Genomic DNA, 24,410 nt, shown 5'->3' with positions numbered 1-24,410 from the left:
CCGATGACCTGCAAGCTCGAATGCCCAATTTTAGTAATGATGAAAACGACGATATTGAACCTACCGAAGGATTAACTATTACACACCCGTATATTACTCCAGTTAATTACTCTGAATCACCAGCTGCCAGCTTACCAACTCATCCTGTGGAGTCTGATGAACTTATTAGCTTCAGTTGCAAGTGTGACTGCATCAACAAGTTTGACAGAACTCTGTTTTTCAGTCAGCTGACTTTCAATAAAGGAATGTCAAATACAGTGTTAGATTTGGTCATCATGGGCCAAATTTATACTTGTGTGGATGATGGGAACACCACAAAACCTTTCAAGCATAAGGAGAAGATCAGAAAAAGGGCAAGATGTAACTTTAGATATCATGGTGAGTCTAATTGAATTTTTTCTGATCTCCCCTGTTTATTTTTGGTGGTAATAGTATGGGTGTAGTAGCCTACTAGTTGCTGGCCTAGTGTATGCCTCCCTGAGTTGCATAAAATTACATCATACAATATATGACTCAGTGATCAGTCACACTCACTAGCCTGAGTGAGGTGTGTCTTCACTCATAATTGATTGCCAGTTGACACATGACTTATTCAATGTGTCAATGCTTGTGTGTTTATTTTTTGCCTGCTGACATTAATCCTATGGTATGAGCCCCTATGGCATGAGCAATCAATCCATTGGTCACACGATCACCAGGCCACTAAGACTATTACTTGTAAAGGTGTATCAGAGTCAGAATCCGTTGCTGATCACCTCATTAGCTCATTCTTTAGATTTTCTCACTCAAAATACGTTCTATTATGGTTGTTTTTTTCAGACACCGTTGTGTGCAGGAAATTTTTCCTAGGTGTAAATTCTATCAAGAGCAGTAGATTCAAGGCACTGAAAGCAGCATATGAGTCGATTCCTGGTGTGACTCCAAAATACTTCTTTTACAAAGGTGGTGCTCCTAGGTCCATTTCACTGGAAGAATCTCAGAGGATTGTTGACTTTCTCAATAACACAGCGGAGGCTAATGCTCTGGCTCTACCAGGTCGTGTTCCAGGTAAGTAACTAATCTATGTTGGCTTTTCCCATCCAGTATATGGGCAATTTTATCTTGTCTGCACATGTAGCTGACTGTAAAAATAAAGTGGATGGTAATTCTGTTTTATGATTCAAAAAATAGGAAATCAAAGTCCTGCCCAGTTGTCTTACTATAGCTTCCTTGCACAATGGCTATACAAATGCATGTACTGAGGATGGTGTAGTAGCTTGTGGTATTACCACATTCCGCAAGATGTGGTTGGAAGTTCTTCCATTCCTCTTGATCTCCAAGCCTAGTACAGATATTTGCTGGACATGCCATCGAAACAACACTTTTATTTATAGGTAAGGATACCAACATCACTTTGCCCAGTTGACACTCTAAAAACCTCAGCTCAAAATATCGAATGAGAGAGACTGAACTTTTTGAACCAACTTGCAGATCTATGACATACACTGATAAGAAGCTAAAATTACTGCAAGATCATTCTGACCATTTGCGCCATGCTAAGATTGCTTGAGAATACATGAATCAGTGCTTGCGAGACTGTAAGAGTCAATTTCCTGCTAACAAAGTTTTTGGGTGCAACCAACCATTGTCTGGTCCAGCAACCGCTCACTACAGTTTTGAATTTGCTCAGCAGGTATGTAGTCTTGTTAGATAGTAGTCCATCCTTAATGTCACTCTTTTTGTTTTCCCTTAGTACGCGGTTCTCATACATGTGTAATACCTTCTTTTTCAGCCTCTACAATCATTTGTGAGTTTATCCTACCACTTTGTGTGCACATGTGTAGCTATATGGGAGATTATGCTTTTAATAATGCCGGTATTGTTTTCTCATTATGATTTTCCTGTGGTGTGGAGCGTATTATGTGCTTTTTAAGAACACGATTAGTGGCTAATTGCTGGGATTAGCGTTTATCGCACATACCAATTTACTCACATACGTGTCACTTTTAACAGCTTTCTTTCTGATCCCACTGTGATGCCATGCAGAATCTTTGATTAAGAGTACCCTCTCTACCTTTCAGTAATTATAATTTTTTCTTTCATGCATTTTGCAGGTCCACTACCCAAATGATCCCCAGCAACTGGGTCCAATCTATTTTAAAACCCCAAGAAAGTGTGGCTTGTTTGGAGTCTGCAATGAGTCCGTGCCACAACAAGTCAACTATCTAATATATGAGGCATCACTGACCTCTAAGGGAGCCAACGCTGTTATTTCATACATACACCATTTTTTGGAACATTATGGCCTGGGAGAGAAAAAGCTTATTTTTCATACTGACAACTGTTGGTTAGTAGAAGTGCTCTCTTTCTTTAGCTTGACTTCTTGTTAGGCTTTCTAACTTCCAGTAATGATTTTTATCATCTCACTCAGTGTGCTCCTGAGACCTCCCCATTGGAGGGCAATACTCTCAACTGAGCCAGACTCTTATTAATTATCACAGTTCCCTCTATCTTTTCAGTGAACAGAATAAAAACAACTTTTTGATGTTTCCTTGGCTTGGAGATGTCAGCAAAATCTGCATGCATAGGTTGAAATAAACTTCTTGGTTGCGGGCCACACAAAGTTTGCTTGCGATGCTCTTTTCGGTGCCCTAAAGAAGACTTATCAATGAACAATGGTTTCATCATTGAATGATTTGGTGCAGGTGAGTATACTTATGGGACTGTTTTTAATTCTTGTTTACACCATATTGGGAGAAGAACTTGTAGTCTGGAGATACGTGGCTGATACTTTTAGGTAGTGGAGAAGTTTGCTCAGCTTAATTTGACGCAGCTTGTCGGCTCACAGAGTGGTGAGCAAATTGTACCCGTCTATGACTGGGCCTCATACTTCCACAGCGCTAAAAAGATTACTGGAATTAAGAGCTTTCACAAGTTTTCATTCAGCCAAGCTTACCCCGGTACGTTGGCAGATTATTCTCATAGATTGTTTTGTGTACTGTTTGCTAACCATGCTACCAGGGTCACTTTGATGCACAGCCATGCTTTTGTTTTGTTTAAAAAAAGTAAAAGTTCAGACGTATTTAGACTCCCCTGCCGTGATGTATGATGTAAGACTTGAAGGTATCAATAGACTGCCGAATGTGATAAAACCTGAAGGTTTAGACTATGACCGCCAAGAATACTTGTATACTAATATTCGCGAATTTTGCCGTCCTACCACTGAGGATTTAGTTTGCCCGAAGCCTCGTGGTAAAAGACTGAAACGTGACCATGGCATGAATTTTAGCCTTTTTCTGAGTCAGAGGTGAGTAGGATTGTAATCATGGTTTTGGGTCTGATACCCCTTGTGTTTTTTAGACTCACTGATTTCGCAAAATAAACCTCAGTACGGATTGCAGATGTGATGTCATATCCTGAAGCCTATCAGTTAGTAGTGATATACCTAGGAGCTTCTTATTTTATTCCTAATGTGCGATTAGTGTAAAGTACAGATGCATAAAAATGTCCAGTTTTTTTTCGATTTGAGAGCAGGGTTTACTAGTCTTCTGTTGTCCTGACCTTATATTAGGGTACACCAGCTGTTTCAGCATGCTTACTTACCCTATAGACCAAGTTTCACTTCAGTCACTTAAATACAAATGGCCGTATCCAAAGAGAACCTAACGTAAACAACCTATTTATGTGCGTCGAGTCTTTATTCGCGATTTTCTTCGTTTCAGATATTGAGAGTTTTGGCTGACGTGCCTTCCGAAAATTTGCAATATCTCATGAACTACTCAAGCTAACTCAAAAATTCAAAATGCTTTAAATTTTCCACAAAATTTTGCATCTGACTGTGTTACTAACTCAAAATCTCAAAATCCCTCAGTTTGGTTGATTTTCACATGAGAGGTCACATATACTTATCTTCCCCGAGAGTGATAACAGTGCCTTCAACAACACGAGCGTTTCCGGTACCAACAAGGAGCCTTTAGGCCACGTCTCTTTTTTGTGCAAGTCTATCATAGTGATTGACTAGATCAATAACATCAGCCATGATAATGGTTAAACAATGATCATGAATCTCCGCAGTTAAGGTAGTAATTGTTGCTCATATTAAATAAATGATGATTATAGTTTATTACTTTAATATATGTTTATTATTTAAAACAATTCAATATCTACATGACTTGCAAATGCACTGAATAGATAGCGTTAAGTAAGTGAGTTAATGCAAATAGTTACTCATAGATAAAATATATCATCCTACTGGGGTTGTATTCCATTGGTGGGATGGAAGCTAATCGACTGCCATCAACTGAAAGTATTGACATGGTATGGTGATAGAGTGATTCAGTGACACCACAGTCCACAAACAGCACTTGCATATAGTATTAGATACATATAAATCAAGTACATGAACTAGCTTGAAGCACGGATGTCATTGGTTAGTAGACATCATTGCTTGATGTAAGCAAGTGAAAGGTTTGAAATTTAGAGTGGCAAATGGTGTTATATGTTAAATAAAAATAAATTATACTAAAATTAATTATAATAATTTAAAAATAAAAAATACTTTTGTAATTACCTTATTTATAAAATAATTTTTTATTGTAATCATAGCTAAACAGATTATATTTAGCCATTACTTGCTAATGATTTTACATTTAAACACATTTACAGTTTTATTTTTCTTCCCAATTTATTTCAACAAAAAAATTATTTCATGATATGAAATTTAAAAGTTGTAGTTGTTTGAAAAGCTTGAAAACCTTTACAATTATTTTCTTTTTTTTCCTAATTCATTTGAACTGATTAAAAATATTTTCTCATAATATGAAAATTAAAAGTTAGAATGGTAGATGTTGTATTTGGTATCTATTATATAAATGGCAATCGCTGACTTTCTGCCTTATAGAGTACCATACTTTTCGGACTATTAGCCACTACTTTTTTCTGACGGTTAATGAGCCATGCGGCGTATATAATAGTGCGACTATTCTGTCGTTTTTTCTTTCACCGCTAGGGCGCATTAACAGGAATCTCCGGTTAGTGCGTCTCTATACACAACCTACTCATCGTTTTTACACAAGAATCAAGTGATCCCTGGTTTTTACAGTGCCCAACGGCACTGTTTCGTTTTAAGTAGTAAAGCTGCTGCCGTGTTAAAAAACACCGTCCTGAGTTCTGCAGCCTATACAAAGGTGTCTATACAGCTATACAAATGTACTACTCATAAAATAAATTAAATTAATGAGTAGTAATTTACATGCAATTAATATTTACTGCTAACCTGTACCGAGAAGGTCACATAAAAGTTTGTTCTTAACATGCAGTTCTCACCTACTGAATTTTCACATCAAAAAATGTAAGAACTTCTTATTCAATGTTGTATTGTTGATTAATTGCCACACTTTTAATGCATAACCCTTTCACTTGTGTCCATTTACAAATTTAGCTATTTGCCTACTGCCAGCCATTTTGCCGATATTGTTTCGTACGTATACAATATTTTTTCCATTTCAAACTCCGTCTAGAACGTTTGTTTTGGTTATATATTTCATTTTGCTAACATGTTAACAAGCACTGATATGCAAAAAACCCATTGTATCTATACTTTGTGCATTGATAAAGCCATGTGAGGCTACAAAGCTAAAACAATCCTCTACAATGTCCCTTATTCTTAGAAAACCATTACTTTCACCACCATCAGAGTCAGTGCTGCTATTGCTATTTTAATTATCTGTGTAATCACAAGAAGTATGAATCGGCTATTATGTCATCAACATACATGTAAGTAGTTAGGTTGATGTTCTAACTCGGTCGCGTTTGAGGAACTTACACAAAAATGTTCGTTTTCAAGTTGAAAACCCCCAAACAAAGACTAGAATATTAAACTTTAGGCTAACTTTATAAAGAAATCTTAGTACACCACTGTCACTACCTTAAACGTCTTAAAGACCGTTGGTTATGTTTTCAACCAGTAATAAAATTCAGTTACTAACTATTGCTGGTAAAGTCGCAAAAAGGTGTCTACGCGGTCGACCATAGAAAACGCATAAATGAGTCTACTTCAGTGAAACGGTCAAAAACGTTGAAATTGCCCCTGTTTGTGATAGTAAAAAGGCTTATTTCTTTCCACAGCCGAGTTGCTTTCGCTTTTTTCCAGCTACAAGTACACCAAAATAGAGCTACTAAAGAATTTGCATGGTAATGCTACTGCGTTTTATTTACTAAATCTTTACTTCAAAAAAGTTTAGTACTACTCATTCAATGTTGTAGTGTATTGTCTATGAATTGCCACACCTCAAATACTTAATAACTTTGGATTTGCCACTGTTCGTGATAGTGGGACATGTTAATTTCCTTCAGCAGCTGAGTTAGCTGCTGTTTTCAGCTACATGTAGGCCTACTGTAACTTACTACTACAGAACTTGCACGAGTACTGCAATGGCTGCGATAGGCGATGGTGAAAAGAAAGAGAGCAGCTGGTATCGATTTACTGTCACCCTGTTTTGCCATGACCAGCTGTATGTCGTCTGCTCAAAAGTAGGCACAAGCCGAAAAGTGTTTGTTCATACGCCAGACAGAAAAAAAACAAAAGATGTTGTTTATCCGCAAGTTTTGTGTTGAACTAACATTGTGTTACTTTTATGTCATGCTATGTTCTGCTGCATGTTCTGCTATACCACATGCAGCATTTTCTAACATATTTTTTAGTATATATATATATATATAAGTTTTCATGCATTCGTTTTCCTTATTGTATCTCATAAAAAAGATTATCATGTTGTAGTTATGTTTTATTATTGTAAGGTGCTAATGATGTATCTGCCTTGACAGCTCACTGTCTGTGCTGTTAAACATATAAACTTTATCAACACAACCTCATTACTGTTTGTATATACCATGTCAAAACATAGGCTATAGACGAAAAACTGGTGAGCAATGATTAGTGTTTTAAGCATGTAGAAGTCTCCATTCAATAAATGCTGGTGATAGCAATATATTTTGTATAATTTTTCACAAGATGCAAAACTTGTTCAATACTGCCAGTTAGAGGAACTTCAGTTTGCCTAGCAATGTCAACTTCATTATCAGTTCTCTGTACACAAATAGAGCAACTCCGATTTGAGTGGTTTGAGACTGATGCATTGTAGACTAGCAGTAAAACTTATTGCAGATTTCCATTGTTCTCTCCAACATTATTGCCATATATGACTGCATATGTGTATGCATAGTGTGATCAGGGCAAAAGATTTCAGTAAACTGCAAATTTGGAGTTGTTTTACAGTATGAAAGACAACTCTCAATAAAACTTTTTCTGTAGATGAATCTGTTACTGTGGATGGGTAATGCAGCTAGCGGTTCGGGGCCATGGGGTCACTCAAGGCCTCGCGAGAAACTTTTTTTGCCCCGAGTGCAGCAAGAATATCTATGTGAGGCTTTCTGGATGAATGAGTTGGAGAGTGCCAGGCGATTGATTGCGAAGCGATTGAGTGCTAGGCGATTGATTGTGAGATGATTGATTGCAAATGCGAGGCGATTGGTTGCGAGACAATTGGTTGCGAGTCGTGAGCCGATTGATTGCAAGGCGAGTTCGAGGCAATTGATTGCAAGGCAAGGGCAAGGCAGTTGATTGGGAGGCAATTGATTGCAAGGCGATTAACTGCGAGGCGATTAATTGCTAGGCAATTTATTGCGAGGCAATTGATTGCGAGTGTGAAGCGATTGGTTGCGAGGCGAGTGCAAAAGCGCGATTTTCAACTGCTCAGCGGGTAAAGACTGGTCAGCCAAGGTGGGGTCTCAACTGCAGAAGGGCGCGATCGTCAACTTCAAATATAGACGGGTATGAACGGATGCATGAATCTAGACACATGAATCTAGAATATTTACTAGATTTTACACCCATATAGCTATAAAACACATTGCAGATTTCCATTGTTCTCCCCAACATTATTGACATGTACATGTGTATGCATACTCAATGCAACAATTTCAGTAGGCAATTTACATAATGACACTTCAGGGCAACACTTTCAGTAGTGTTGTATGAAATGCAGCTAATGTTATAAAAAAATTAATTTTCTGTCCAAAGACTTTTTTATTACACGGGCAATGTCGGGTAGTACAGCTCATAGTTGATGGCAGTCAGTTTGCTTCCCATCACCCTAATGTAATACAACCCCAGTATGACTATCTATTTTAACTATGAGTAACTGATTGCATTAACTCACTTACCTGTACTTAACACAATCTATGCAGTGCCTTTGCAAGTCATGTAGGTATGGAATTGCTTTAAATAATGAGCATATATTAGAGTAATAAACTATAATCATCATTTCTTCAATATGAGCATTAATTACTATCTTAACTGTGGAATTGCATGATCCTTGTTTAACCATTATCATGGCTGATGTTATTGATCTAGTCAATCACTATGATTGGCTAGCGCAAAAAAAGGGGCGTGGCCTAAACGCTCATTGTTGGCACCGGAAATGCTTGTGTTGTTATTGCTTTAGGGGATGATAACTCTATGGTCACTAGTGCCTGGGCTGCACCAATAAAGTGAAAAGCTGCAACTTGGCATCTCTGACTCCTAGGGTAGATACTTCCCCACAATAGGCCCATTAGTCTTGGCCAAAAACTCGTTTTAGGGAGGTTCAGACCCTGGGGTACTGTCAGTGAATTTGCTACTTTAAGGGGGTTACAAGGCCCATGTTTTTTCAAAGCTTTCTTCACACCGTTCAATGGTGATTTTGCTATGGCATATGCTATAGGCCTGGTGGAAATTAATTTTATAGCTTCTCAATCATATGGGATATTTAGCGAGGCTTGGAACTTGGGCGCCCTCTAGGAAACTCCCACTGTTTAGGGGATGTACATGTATTTCAAATCGACCAACCTGGTGATTGAGGTACAATACCAAGTTTGGCCTAGCCAGGTGGGTGTTTCTTTCAGAGTACTAACCCTGGGCTCCAAATCAGGTTTACTGGCAAAGAACAACAATTCAAAAGCTTTTCCAGCTATGTTTTAGAAACATATTATGAGTATGATTTAATTTAGAGAAAAAAATTAATTACTTACTGAAAAAATATTCAGTATGAGCTGAGCTTCCACTTTCTGCTGATTTTTTGGGACACTGCCAAAGGCAAACTTGGGGACAACATGATATCAGGAGCTATACTTTGTAAAGTAGTCCATTGATTTGAATCCTACTACCTTTGTCAGGTAATCATGTTTTGTCAATTTTAATCTTTAAACATTTAGCCATCAAACTTCCTCTAATATAAAAAATAACTGAAAACGGAAGAAAATCACTGATACTTTTTTGCAAAATAGTCTAAAATTTTGAATGAGTTTATCCATATGAAAGTGAAACTTTTTCTAGACCAACATCCTCGAACAATTATTGGTGGTAAACTAGCAGTACCAGTGAATAAATAAATACTGATGACTTCAAAATAAAAGATACACATTATTGCCAAATGACTGATGTGTCAAATATTAAGAAATACAATATTGTAAGCTTTTCCTAATCTTCCTTTCATTGACTCTAATAGCATATTCAATTATGGAACCAGTAATGTGAAATTGGGTTTATTTTAAACAACAATAAAATATTTGTGTCTTGGAAGCGTTAGATAATATGAAGCATGAAGTATCAAAAACAACAAACATATAAGCAAATAATTAAAATGATGTTATTGTTGATAAAGCTAGTACAATGTAAATTTGATATGAAATATGCTTTGATGAACTTGTGTACTAATATCAAAAGTATGTCAGTTTATTTTAAGGCAGTCTAACTATATTTACATATTTAGTTCTTCAACAGGAAGTATGATCCTGTAAAGTCTCTACTATTAATAATCTTGGATCATTGTTCTTAAAGCATGAAGAACTTCATGATGAAGGTTAAAAAATTGTAAAAACCAATATAATTAATTAATTGGTTTGCCCAGAAATCAGTTCATGAGCCAAAAATCTTATAAATGGCAAATTTTCGTCATAAACCAACCAATGATGATGAGCAAAGTAAGTGCGAAGGAAGACAACTTTTAATGACGGAAACATAAAACCTTATTGTGTTCAGCAAATCAGTCTTTCTACTGAACAGTAGACAGCTACATTGAAACTTTCTTTTCTTCCAGTATCACGGGTGAATCTATTTTAGCTTTTGTAGAGTAGCTTATAGTTCATAATAAGAAAGAGAAGGCAGCAACTCAGACTGATGAAGCAGCAGCTATTGTTGTAGCTGGAAGACTGCTATGTTCTTACTATTGTAGTTAGCTAAAATTAGTCTGTCTCCAGAGATGTCTATATTGAACACCCGATCACTCTTAATAGCTCTGTCTGTCAGCTCTGAGACTACCTCACCTACAATAGAATACGTAAGTATAATCAACAGTCTCAGCATATTCATTATTTTGATACTCTTTAATATAATTTAATATAATTTATCTGAAGGTTTACACTGCATTCTTCAGTCAATTGCAAGAAAAGCTAGTTGAAAATTAATCTTTCCTGAATAAAAAATATTAATCACTGCTCTGCCATAGAGCTGCACCAATGCTCCTTATAGCTGAGTAGTTGGGGGTGTCTTGAAAGACTGCTGGCATAGAATTTACCAAGTAGAACTGAAAAAAACTTCATCTTTTCAGATTTTGATGATTTTGTATTATGTTGTTGACCATGTTTAAAAATGCTCAAATCCCAATTTTTGATCTTCTAGGGTCACCGGTTCAGGTGCTATGAGGATTTTAACTTTGACCGTTTGTCGCCCGAGTTTGAGGGCATAGCACATCTAGATGACTTTAGACTCATATATATTCAAGGATATAGGGTCTACAAGTTAGAGGTCTAGATTTTTTGTGTCTACACACTATTTCTATATTTAAACTAACAGATAGGTTTTAAATTTTTCGGATGACTAATGTGGGAGATAACTCCGACCAAAAATGCTATTTTAGCGACTATTCGAAAGCAGTTATCACTATTAACATAGAATGTGCTGCTGTCTCTGTTAATATTTCTGAAGTCTTCCAGGCCTCAGATATCTAAAAGTAGTCTCATCTTCTCTGTAGATGCATCGGGTCAACGTCTAGAAGCTATACAAGATTAATGTCTTTGTCGAAAAACTGCAAAAGTAGAGGTCAAGGTCAACCTGTGGTTTCAACGAAGTCATACATTTTTCTCCTGTTTTACACCAATTAACCTATGCAAATTTTATTAAAACCATCAAAAGTTTGTGTTTCATACTGTAAAATGCTTAAAAATGAGTTCCAAATGCCCTACAAACACCTTTGTAAATCACCTTAATTAAATGAGATTATCCACTCATGCGAATTCATTCAATGATGGATCTGGTGCCTAATACAAAATTTACAAGTACTTTGCCATTTCATGTCACCATGAGCTGGATTTCAATCTTACAGCATCTTGGAGCTTCTTTGCCACCTCACATGGAAAAGGTCCATGCGATGGAATTGGCGGGAGAGTCAAGAGACTGGCCACCTGTCGCTCCAAGCAAATATTTCAGCTAAGGAAAGAAAAAACTGCTCAGTACTGATCAACTGTACAAGTATGCTAAGGAAACAATTGCTGGGGTAGAAGTGTTTTATGTACCCACTGAAAAAGTCGCAGAACGAGCAGCGATTTTGGAACCGAGGTTCAAAGCAGCGCAGCGAGTAATTGGTTGTCGGGACTAGCACTGGTTTAAGCCACTCAGTAGAACAGTCATAGAAGTTTGTAAACTTTCACCACTGGTTGATTAAAAATGTATACCACAAGAATACAAAGTTGGGAAGACTGATAACTCACATGTTACCAGCAATACCTTAACACCTCAACCTGGACAATATCTGGCCTGTATGTATGATGGTCGGTGGAAGATGGGGATGGCAATTGGCTATGATCAAAAGAACAATGATATTAGTGTGAGATTCATGCCCAAAGGCTCAGAAAACAGTTTCACATGCAATATGACATCTGCTGGGTACCACAAAAGCATGTTCTATTAGCTGTGGCGCCGCCATCTACTACCAACTCAGGCAAAGCATATGCATTTGAAGCTACAGCAATGGATAACATTGAGGAATGTAAGTTGAGAAATTATTTTAGGCTAATTACTATCACAATCACAAACCACAAGCGCACAGCAAATTGAAATTAATAGGATAATAATCAGCCAAGTTAAAGCTTGACAAGTGGGGATAATCTCATTTAATTTAGGCGATTTACAAAGGTGTTTGGAGGGCATTTGGAACACAATTTTAAGCATTTCACATTCTGAAACACCACTTTTTGTAAGTTTTAATGAAATATTCATATGTTAATTGGTGTAAATCATGAGAAAACTGTGTGAATTTGTTGAAACCACATGTTGACCTTGACCTCCACTTTTGCAGTATTTCTACGAAGACGTTAATCTTGCACGGCTTCTAGACGCTGATCCGACGCATCTACAGAGAAGATGAGACTAGTTTTGGATGGCTGAGGCCTAGAAGAATTAGGAAATATTAACGGAAACAATGGAAAACTTTATGTCAGAGGTGATAATTGTTTTTGAATAGTTGCTAAAATAGCACTTTCAGCCATTTTTGGTGTGAGTTATCTCCCACATTATTCATCCAAAAATTTCAAACCTAATTTTTTGTGTAAATATAGAAATTGTGTGTAGACCCAGAACAACCTAGACCTCCAACTTGTATATTCTTGAATTTATATGAGTCAAATTCAGCTAGATGTGATATGCCCTCAAACTCGGGCGGCAAATGGTCAAAGTTCAAATCCTCATAGAACCTGAACTGATGACCCTGGAAGATCAAAACTTGGAATTTAAGCGTTTTTGAACATGGGCAAAAATATACCGTGCATTATAAAATCATTAAAATTTGAGACTATGAGTTTTTTTTTTCAGGTACACTTGGTAAATTCTATGCCCGCTTGTTTAAAGTAATTTTTCCATCAAAGTTCAAAGTCTACAAACAGCAACCTCACTCTTTGTTGCAAAACAACATTTCTAAAAATTTTATTCGCTGTTTCATTAGTCTATGTTAAAAAAAATTATTAAAATTTTACTCAAGATGAGCTTCACACTTCAAAATTATCACTTCCTCAGCTATACCCTACCCTATTGAGTTATGTTTACACTAAGCTGAATGTAGGGCCCTAGCCTAATATTCGAGAGCAAGCCTCAGCTTGCTTGACAGGTTGCCCTTTCAAAGGCCCATCTTATAGAATAAAAATAGACTGAGCACCACCTGACTGTATTATGAACCTAGTGTCAATTACTAGTTCATCATATTATGCTATCTCTTACAGCCACAGGAAGGTTGGCATGATGCCAAATACCAGCTATTAGGGAGCCAATGGCTTACTGTAAAAGGCTTGATAGAAACTATATTTGTGGTCTGCAATTCAAGACTGGCTGATATGGGTAATCCAGCAAGTATACAAACTTCATTGACAAAATAAAGTTAATTGGTTTATACAAATATTTGAATTATAAATAGAAGATTACACCTAATTTATTTTACTTGAAGGTTGACTTGCAACAAAATTCACATTACTGTTATTCGATATGAAAAGTTGACCATGTCTTACTCTGTTGTGTTGTAGGTGCAAAATATGTGAAACGGTGATTACAAGCTTTTAAAAGCTGATGAACGAACAGAAAATCGCAGCCACATGAGACCGTCGTAGTCTGGATTCCCTTTCCAAAACGGCTCAAATGTGATGTAGTTGTGAGAGATCGTTTCTGTTTACACTTTCTTGCAACCTTATTCGTCGAAATATTTTTGCGAATATACTTCACACATTCAATAAAACTATGTATATTGTTCTTACGCATCTGTTTTATCGTCATTGTAATGCTGTCACTTTTAGCACTGACATCTTATAACTTACCGCAAAAAATCTTTAAACTTTTTAACCTTAGGTCAAAGGCGTACATATCATTGTCTGATAGTCATGACGAGCCTGTTGGTCACCCGTGATAATCAAAAAATGCTACAAAAATTATTTGCGAAGTATTGGGTCACATGATCAGATTACGACTTGACGATTGAATAATGCCGAAACAAAACTGTAAAATAGAGAGCATCTATATTTGATACGGGATCTTCGGTAAAACCCGAAGTGTTTGTCATAAACTATTACTACGATAAGTTTTATATTGAGCTTTGTATTGGCCTTTCAATTCACGTGAGAACATCACGTGACAAGACGATAACCAAATTTTGTGGATACGTCATCGAAATAAAGAGATTCTAATCTACAGCCGATTTTTGTTTTCGAGATTTTAAGAGCTTGTAATCACATTTCCACATATTTGACACTTACAACACAACAGAGTAAGACATTGTAAATCTTTTGATACCAAATAACTGTAATGTGAATTTTGTTGCAAGTCAACCTTTAAACAAGCTGCCAGACAAAGCGTTTGCCTAAAGTTGGGTTGAAACTTTACAGAGCGACTGAATAGAAATAATTTTAGTATTGTTTAAATTAACTAATGTAGCATTAAAATGACAACTGCCCTGTTTTTACCATAGCTTCATAAGCAATAGCTGAGTAAAAGCAATTTTTTCATTGAAAACTTAAATTTATAAATTTATAAAATAGTTTCATCTCATTGAAAATATGTTTCTCTAGACATAAGGACTACAATTTAAGTGCCTCTAATCTCCAATCTAGTAGCATGACTGTCAATAATTTTATGTACAACTTTGAGACTTGATGATATTACAAGATATCATACTAATAAATTATATGATATTCAGTTGATCAGTGATAGTATACTGAGTGTGCTGACAAATCCAAAATAATTGGCTACTTGAGGAAGAATAGTGAGAATTATACTGCTACTCTGAATCATAAGCTAATACTAAGTCTATTGCAAGTAGTATCATTTATAAGTAAACTAACCCGTTGAGCTATTCAAGATTCTCACGGTGCTGCTGTTATATGCTGCCACCAGGACATATCTTTCTCCATAGCATGCTACTCCTAGTGGCTGAGACACATCTTTACAAGTCCAAAGCAGTTGACCTTGAAATATGTCTATCACACAGACTTGAGATGAGTCATAGTCAGACACAACAACCTTGTCTGATCCTGAAACACAGAGTGAGACCCAATTTTGGCTAAGCTGAGGACAAGAAATGTCTTTGAGTTTATTCCCTGTCAGTGAGTAGATGATGAGAAGCTTGTTCTTTCTGTCTGGAATAACTACTTTATCACAGGTGATGGCTAGTCCTGTTGTGTAGGGGCAAGTGTCACTGTGAGTCCAGGAAGTGACTTGCTTTCCGTGCTGGTCATGTACATAGATGGTCCAATGATTGCCATACACTGCTGTATATAGTCTGTCTTTGTAAACCTCCATTGATTTAGGGTAGTTATTGAATGTGTTGAATCAGCCTTTTACTTGGTAGTTGTTGTCAATAGTAGCTACTGCTTTATTATACATTCCAGTTAATATTTGTGAGTTCCAGACTCTTGCTGAATAAGGCTTTGATGGTAAAGATACTGTGTGAAGGAGTTTGAGGGATTTTGGAAGCGGTTTAGAAGGTCGAAGGTTGAGCTCCTCATCAATTAGTAATCCGTTGGTATTGACAACTTCTAGCATTATCTCACAGCTACCACCTGTGATTAAGGGAAAAATCGCATTGTGTAATACACGCAAGAAACAACAATTGAGCGTGAACACCAATAGTAGATACGGAGATGCTAGTCAAGTGAACTCTCAGATTGCACCGTCTCCAGGGTATTTATAGACAGTTTGTAATTCTGTGGGATACACAAATTGTTGTTATTTAGAACCCGCTCCAACACTTTTATGCAGATAATTCATGTAATTTTTTTATGGATTAAAATAATTTTTTGCTTTAAGATAATTGAAAAGAATGGTTTTTCCAGTTATATTCATTTATTTGCTTGATCAGAAAAAGTTATTTAAAAACCAATCATCTTCAACTCATTTTAATTATTTTAGCTACTCTGATGCTTTAATACATTTACAAGGCTGCATATGGCATCCAGGTATAGCCATCTCTGAGGCTTAGTAAAGAAAAATATGGGGTGTGACAGCTTATCAGCAGCAGGCACTTTTTACTAGCATAGCTATGTACATAAGTCTATTACTACAAGTACTGACACAATTTCCTTCTGTCAGGAAAGCTTCCTTAGCAAGTTTTTAATCAATGCAACAAAAGTTAAAACTCAGGGATATGTTATATTTATATTAGACTATCAACAGTACTTATCAGTACTATCAACAGTGTGTGTGTATATATATGCATATATATGTATATATATATATACCCAGAACTTGCCTTTTAGTGGGTATTTTGAAAAACACCTACTAGTGGGACTTTTCTTAAGGTCTATAAAATTACAGTAAATATATATATAATATAATACCCAAAGGTCAATGTTGGTTAGCCATATATAAGATTTGCATATATATTGCTAACAAATGTTGACTATTGGGTATTTACTATGCATATATACCAAATTTAAATTTAATTTGGTAATATGTTAATTTAAAATATGTTCAAATGTCTTAAAAGTAAGTGCCTTCTAAACTCGTTAAAAATTGGCAGAATATAAGTATATTTATTCAGATATGTACAATGTATAATAATTATGTTATTATATTGCCAATTGGAAGAATTTATGATCAGCTAAACTATACTGCTATGCAAGTCTATAGTTTTTTTGCTATTTGCTCATGTACTAAGCCTGCGCCTTTTTGTGATTGTTCTAACACCATCACAATACAAAAAAGATTGCACGCCGATTTTCATTGTCACATCATACGTATTACACATATTACAAACCTACATTACCATACAGTAATTTCCAAATAGTCCTTTACAGCTGGCCAATCTAAAAACCTAAAATTCTTGTTTTAACCATGCCATCAACATTTACCGAGTTCTAACCTACAGTGCTCAGATGTATAAATTGTATGTATATTAAGAAATTTAACCAAGGCGTTGAATCTCTTTTCTATTTTATGCATGCTGAAAGGAAGAGAGAAAGAAAGAGAAAGTTAGAGAAAAAGAGCTATAAACTTAGTTAATGATACACAACAGCAAGTATATACCTCTTGTTGCACACATGCAGTATGTGCACTGCTTTTACATTAGATATATACTTTATGTAATACCCAATAGTCAATGTTAATTATCTATTAATATATCTTGCATAATTTATATAAGGCTAACAAATGTTTACTATTGGGTATTTCAATATGCATATAGTTTTATGGTAATCTATCAAACGTTAAAAAGTCTCAATAAGAAGTTTTTTCTAAAATCCTTACAAATAAGCATATATGGGCCATACACTTATAGACTCATATAGTATAATATGTTATGACTTTGATGAAATTTCGATTGGGGTTTAGCCTTACTTTTTTGCAATCAGACATAGCTTTATGTTTGTGAATGTTTTCTCATGTTCTAAGACCCTGACTAAGAACCAAAAACTTTAACTGATGGTACACCCTAGCCAGTATTTACTTCTCACAGCGCACCCGTTCCACATGAATGACAGTTACAGCAACTATATATCTAATGTAACACCCAATAGTCAATGATCGTTATTCATATATATTGTATATATATGTATGGGTAACGATTGTTGACTATTGGGTAGTTTAATCTGTTTATATATTTATGTTAATTTATCAGACGCTATATATGTAAAGTTTCAATCAAAATGTTTTTTCTAAAATCCTTACAAATAAGCATATGCAGGGCATACATTTATATACTTACATAGTATCATATTTTATGATTTTGATGGATTATTGATTGGGGTTTAGCCTTACTTTATTGCAATCAGACTTATAGCTTTATGTTTTTGACTCTTTCCACATATTCTAACACACTGACTAAGTACCAAAACCCTTAATTGATGGTACACCCTAGCTAGTATTTACTTCTCACAGCAAACCCGTTTCACATGAATGACAGTTACAGCAACTATATATCTAATGTAACACCCAACAGTCAATGATCGTTATTCATATATATTGTATATATATATATATGGGTAACGATTGTTGACTATTGGGTAGTTTAATCTGCATATATATTTATGTTAATTTATCAGACGCTATATATGTAAAGTTTCAATCAAAATGTTTGTTCTAAAATCCTTACAAATAAGCATATTCAGGGCATACACCTATATACTTACATAATATCATATTTTATGATTTTGATGGATAATTGATTGGGGTTTCCCAACTAACAACGACATTCCTGGGATGTTCCGTAACGTTACGCTGAAATAACGTTCCAAAAAAAACATTGTCATAACGTTCTACAAACGTTATTTGATGATCATTGTAGAATTATGTTCCAACAATGTCGCAGGAACGTTGCATAGAATGTTGTGCAATAATATTATCATAACGTTCAGCAGAATGTTACAGGAATATACTTTGGAAACGTTATCATAACGTCGTTAGCGAACATTATTAATGAATGTCCCAGGAATGTCCCAGCAACGTTACTCTGGAATGTTCGAGTGAAAACATTCATATAACATTGGCTTGAAATGTAACTGGAATATTATGCTGTGACATCATATTTACATTCAAATAATTGTCCCAACAATGTTTCAGGAATGTTACTTTTGAATGTTCGAGAGTTGATGTTCATATAACATTGGCTTGTAATGTAGTTAGAACATTATGGTGTTACATCAATTTTACTTTCAAATGAATGTCCTAGCAATGTTACAGAAATGTTACTTTTGAATGTTCGAGGGTTAACATTCATATAACATTGGCTTGCAATGTAACTAGAATATTATGGCGCGACATCATATTTTACTTCAAATGAATTTTCTAGCAATTTTTCAGGAATGTTACTTTTGAATGTTTGAGTGTTAACATTCACATAACATTGGCTTGCAAAGTAACTAGAATATTATGGTGTGACATCATAATTAACTTCAAACGAATGTCTTAGAAATGTCCCAGGAACGTTACTCTGGAATGTTCAAGTGAAAACATTCACATGACGTTGGCTGGCAATGTAGCTAGAATATTATGATGTGACGTCATATTTACCTTCAAATGAATGTCTTAGGAACGTCCCAGGAACGTTACTCTGGAATGTTCAAGTGAAAACATTCATATAACATTGGCTTGAAATGTAGCTGAAATATTATGGGGTGACATCATATTTACATTCAAATAATTGTCCCAACAATGTTTCAGGAATGTTACTTTTGAATGTTCGAGAGTTAATGTTCATATAACATTGGCTTGTAATGTAGTTAGAACATTATGGTGTTACATCAATTTTACTTTCAAATGAATGTCTTAGCAATGTTACAGAAATGTTACTTTTGAATGTTCGAGTGAAAACATTCATATAACCTTGGCTAGCAATGTAGCTAGAATATTATGGTGTGACATCATATTTAACTTCAAATGAATTTTCTAGCAATGTTTCAGGAATGTTACTTTTGAATGTTCGAGTGCAAACATTAATATAACATTGGTTAGCAATGTAGTTGGAATATTATGGTGTTACCTCAATTTTACTTTCAAATGAATGTCCTAGCAGTGTTACAAAAATGTTAATTTGGAATGTTCGAGGATTAACATTCATATAACATTAGCTTGCAATGTAACTAGAATATTATGGTGTAACATCATATTTAACTTTAAATGAATTTCATAGGAATGTCCCAGGATATATTTGATATTTTATTCATGAATAGAAGTTAGTTTATTCATGAATATAATATAATTGTAAAAGCAGCATATCTACTCTATACTGCATTTGCAATTGCTAATACAATGGGCAACTCCTGTCATTCACCAGGATATCCAACTAACAACGACATTCCTGGGATGTTCCGTAACGTTACGCTGAAATAACGTTCCAAAAAAAACATTGTCATAACGTTCTACAAACGTTTTTTGATAATCATTGTAGAATTATGTTCCAACAATGTCGCAGGAACATTGCATAGAATGTTGTGCAATAATATTATCATAACGTTCAGCAGAATGTTACAGGAATATACTTTGGAAACGTTATCATAACGTCGTTAGCGAACATTATTAATGAATGTCCCAGGAATGTCCCAGCAACGTTACTCTGGAATGTTCAAGTGAAAACATTCATATAACATTGGCTTGAAATGTAACTGGAATATTATGGGGTGACATCATATTTACATTCAAATAATTGACCCAACAATGTTTCAAGAATGTTACTTTTGAATGTTCGAGAGTTAATGTTCATATAACATTGGCTTGTAATGTAGTTAGAATATTATGGTGTTACAGCATATTTAACTTCAAATGAATGTCTTAGGAATGTCCCAAGAACGTTACTTTGGAATGTTCAATTGAAAACATTCACATAACGTTGGCTGGCATTGTAACTAGAATATTATGGTGTGACGGCATATTTAACTTCAAATGAATGTCTTAGGAACGTCCCAGGAACGTTACTTTGGAATGTTCGAGTGAAAACAATCATATAACATTGGCTAGCAATGTAGCTAGAATATTATGGTGTGACATCATCATTAACTTCAAATGAATGTCCCAGAAATGTCACAGGAACGTTACTCTGGAATGTTCGAGTGTTAACATTCATATAACATTGGCTTGCTATGTAGTTGGAATATTGTGGTGTGACATCATATTTACATTCAAATGAATGTCCCAGGAATATTCCCAAAATATTACCTTTGAATTTTCCAGCGTAAACATTTATATAACATTGCCTTGCAATGTAGTTAGAACATTATGGTGTTATATTGTTTTTACTTTCAAATAAATGTCCCAGCAATGTTACAAAAACATTACTTTGGGATGTTGGAGTGTAAACATGCGTTAAACATCGGCTTGCTATGTTGCTATAACATTATGGTGTAACATATGTACATAGTTGTATAACTGGTTCTATTAGAGCTTTTGTTGGTAGTTTAATAAATAGGTGAACAACAAACCATTTAAAAAAAGATTAATTTTAGTTTTACCCATTTTGCCATCCTCCTATGCAAATATTGTTTTGACTAAAACCAATTGATAGCAATCATTTGTCTTTTTCATCATAACAGCTGTCTGCAATCATTTTACTTTTCTCATTTTTGTATGGGAATTATTAATAGCTCTATCGATATTCATTATTTTGAGAAATTGAGCACAATGGTACAGAGAGTTTTAGACATTAGCCAAATGTGATTAATTATGAGTTGCAATCAGGAACATTGAGGTCAGGCAAGTGTATCCTGACCATGACGGTTTCCACCGCTAGTGGTCGCTTCTAGATCCCAAATTTTCAACTGGGAGATATGCAATAATATTTAGAAAGAAACCTATTTAAACAAATTATGAGCTTGCATCTAAAAGCAACAATGCTGTTGACATATTTGCTCGGAGCACGCCACACAATATTTATATTTTGCATACAAAATTACATAGAAGTTACCTTCTCATTTTGCAGCAAGATACAGTAACTTCAAGTGATGTTTTAATAATTTGGGAGTTGTACCACTACGCTTTAACAGAAAGACAACTTTTAGTTTCACATTAACTCGTTTTTATTAAATTGCCATAATAGTTGATGCTTGCAGTTTTTTGAAACTAACATAGTTAAACTGCAGTAGTCAATAAAATGGAAAGTAAGATTATTGACTTGCTAAAATTCACGAAAAGAAAGACACTGTATTCACTTTGCATACAGTTTATAGATGCTATTAACTGAAGATCCTAAATACTTGGTATGTAAAATAATACTACAAAGTTTATAGCAAGAATGACAGACTATCGCTGTATGCGTTTTGACCAAAAACTCATTAGTAATGTAGTTAAAACCTCATTAGTAACCTGTTAAAAATTTGAGATAAATGCAAATATAGTTGAAAAGAGCAAATTTCAAAAATAATACCAACTGGTACTGGTACTAACTTCAGAGAGCGCTGAAAAAGTAAAACATTGGCTAATTTGATAACAGGCCAACGCAAAGAAGTTTGAATGCAAACAAAGAGTTTCTAAAGAGGAAAGTGTAGCAGTAATATAAATGTAACGAGGTTATAAAGCTGCAGCACTTACTAGTTCACAGTAGTTGCATCTGTTTAGACTGTTCTACATTTACATTTGGTAAATAGGCATAAAGCATTCAGCTACAATTGTAGTTCTTAGAAGTAATGATGATGCAAAAAACAGTCTTTATATAAATTGACAAACGACATTTTATTAACAAGTTTTTGATTCTATGTGTGTAACATCAACTGATATGTTTTAGGGGAATTAATAATACTACGGCAAGGTTTTAAAAATTGTAGCATTAAGTACTGAAATTCCAAAAACGATAATTCAATTGGCTTGCCATATATTTGTTTTTTTATCATTAAAAGCTTTTAAAAATTATATAGACGAAATACAAGTAAGTTTAATATGTGTATTAGTACATTTTAAACAAATTTTTCATGTTTACATTTTGTTTTGTAAGTTAAATGTTTTCAACCAATTAATTAAAAATGTATTTTGTTGAAATTATTTCAAAAGACTTGAGTCTGCTGTTGTGAGCCTGTGCAATATTTTTAAACATTTTTGGTTTGAGTTCTGATTTATTATACCAAAACAACATTGTTTGAATACTTTCAAATTACTATTCAATACTGGATTTATTCATACATTTTATTTGCATAACATAGTACCGAAAGTATATACCTTTCATTCCGCTAAATAATTTAGTTCTGTCATAATGTTAGAATAATAATAAATGATGATTTTACCAAATATGGCAGTTTTCATCAATTTAGTAGTTATACTAAAGACCTGGTAAGGAGTTGTTATACTGTGGTGTATTTTATCAAGATGTTTCATAGCTTCTGTTGTTGTCAGGTTTCAACTCTTTTGCAGAATCACATGGCACTAAGCATAAGTTTTAGGGTGCAGTAAGAGAAGTTACCGGAGGTTGTATCAGATAATTGCTAGTAATTCTAGAGAAATGCTATGAGGCATGATTAACACCTCATAGATGCAACCTTCCAAGGAGGGAAAACTCTAACTGGAAAAAACTGGGTAATCTGTTATTGAAATAGATTGCAGCTGAGTACATGCTTGAACTGAATCAGTGTTTTTGCATTACATAGAAAAATACATGTGCATGTAGAGAGCCCCAAGTCAAGTCATGTAAATGAAAATCTTTAACAAGTTCACATTAAATTAGTTTAAAAAAAATCATTTTTATCATGTTGCAGTTCAGATCCCAATAGGACCCTGAATGATAAGCTAGATTAATTTGGCTTTAGAATTGTTAAAATACATCATATATAGATTTGATACTAAGCAAAATGGCTATAGTACAATGCAACCACAAATGGATTTTCTATTGTCTGTTTGGGTAATAGGGTTTGTGCATTTAAGGTATATCATAATCCATTTACCATAAAGATAATGTTCAATTAAAATGTTTAGACTAGCAGTTAGTATCGCTACGGCTCAGTAGTCCACATCAGACAGCTCTTAGCTTTAGGAATCAGGGTTGTATATTAGAAGACACAACATCATTGTTCAGGCTTGTCGACACATTTGGTTTTTGCTTGCCTACTTGCTATCATTTTCCATGTGATTTTGTTTGCGTGTTTTATGCAAAATTTTGTGTCAACACTATGTACATAACCATAATCTGCAAATGGAGCGTTGCTGTTGTTTTTTTTGCATATCTGGCTAGTTGATGTTCTAAACCAGTCAATCACAGATGTCACTAAAATAATAGACATGGGCTTACATGTGATTCTTGATAGACTACAAAAGTAAGCTGAGCCTAATGAATAAACAACATTCTATATATATATATATATGTATATATGTATGTATATATATATATATGTATATATATACATACATAAATAGATATATAAATATATACATATATAGATATATAAATATCTCCCTTTCTGGAGAAGAAATTGAAAAATGCTGGAATGTAAGAACAACTGTAATCCCAGTAGTCATTGGGGCACTGGGCGCAATAACACCGGCGCATAAAATGTGGCTTGCCCAAATACCAACAGCAATCAACTCAGGTGAGTTGCAGAAAAGTGCGCTATTGGGAACAGCTAAGATCTTGAGGCGAGTGCTCAAACTCCCAGGTCTCTGGTAGGAGACCCGAGTTAGAGCAGAATTTACCACCCATACGGGGTATCCGGGGTGAGGAAACAATTTTTTTTATATATATATTGTAGAGGACTAAACAAATGTATTAACTATGCTCTTATCCTTAGATATCAATGTTCTGTATTACAACCTTATGTGTGCTTTTCTATTATACCCTATTATGTAACACTGCATATCTAGGCCTGCCTCACAGGCCTGCCTCAACGTAATTAGGTGTTATGTAATCATTATGTAAGTGGGCGAAGCTGTGCAACATGTATTCATGATTATATAT

Source organism: Watersipora subatra, chromosome 5, assembly GCF_963576615.1.
Source record: "Watersipora subatra chromosome 5, tzWatSuba1.1, whole genome shotgun sequence".
NCBI lineage: Eukaryota > Metazoa > Bryozoa > Gymnolaemata > Cheilostomatida > Watersiporidae > Watersipora > Watersipora subatra.
This window is presented reverse-complemented; position numbering follows the sequence as displayed.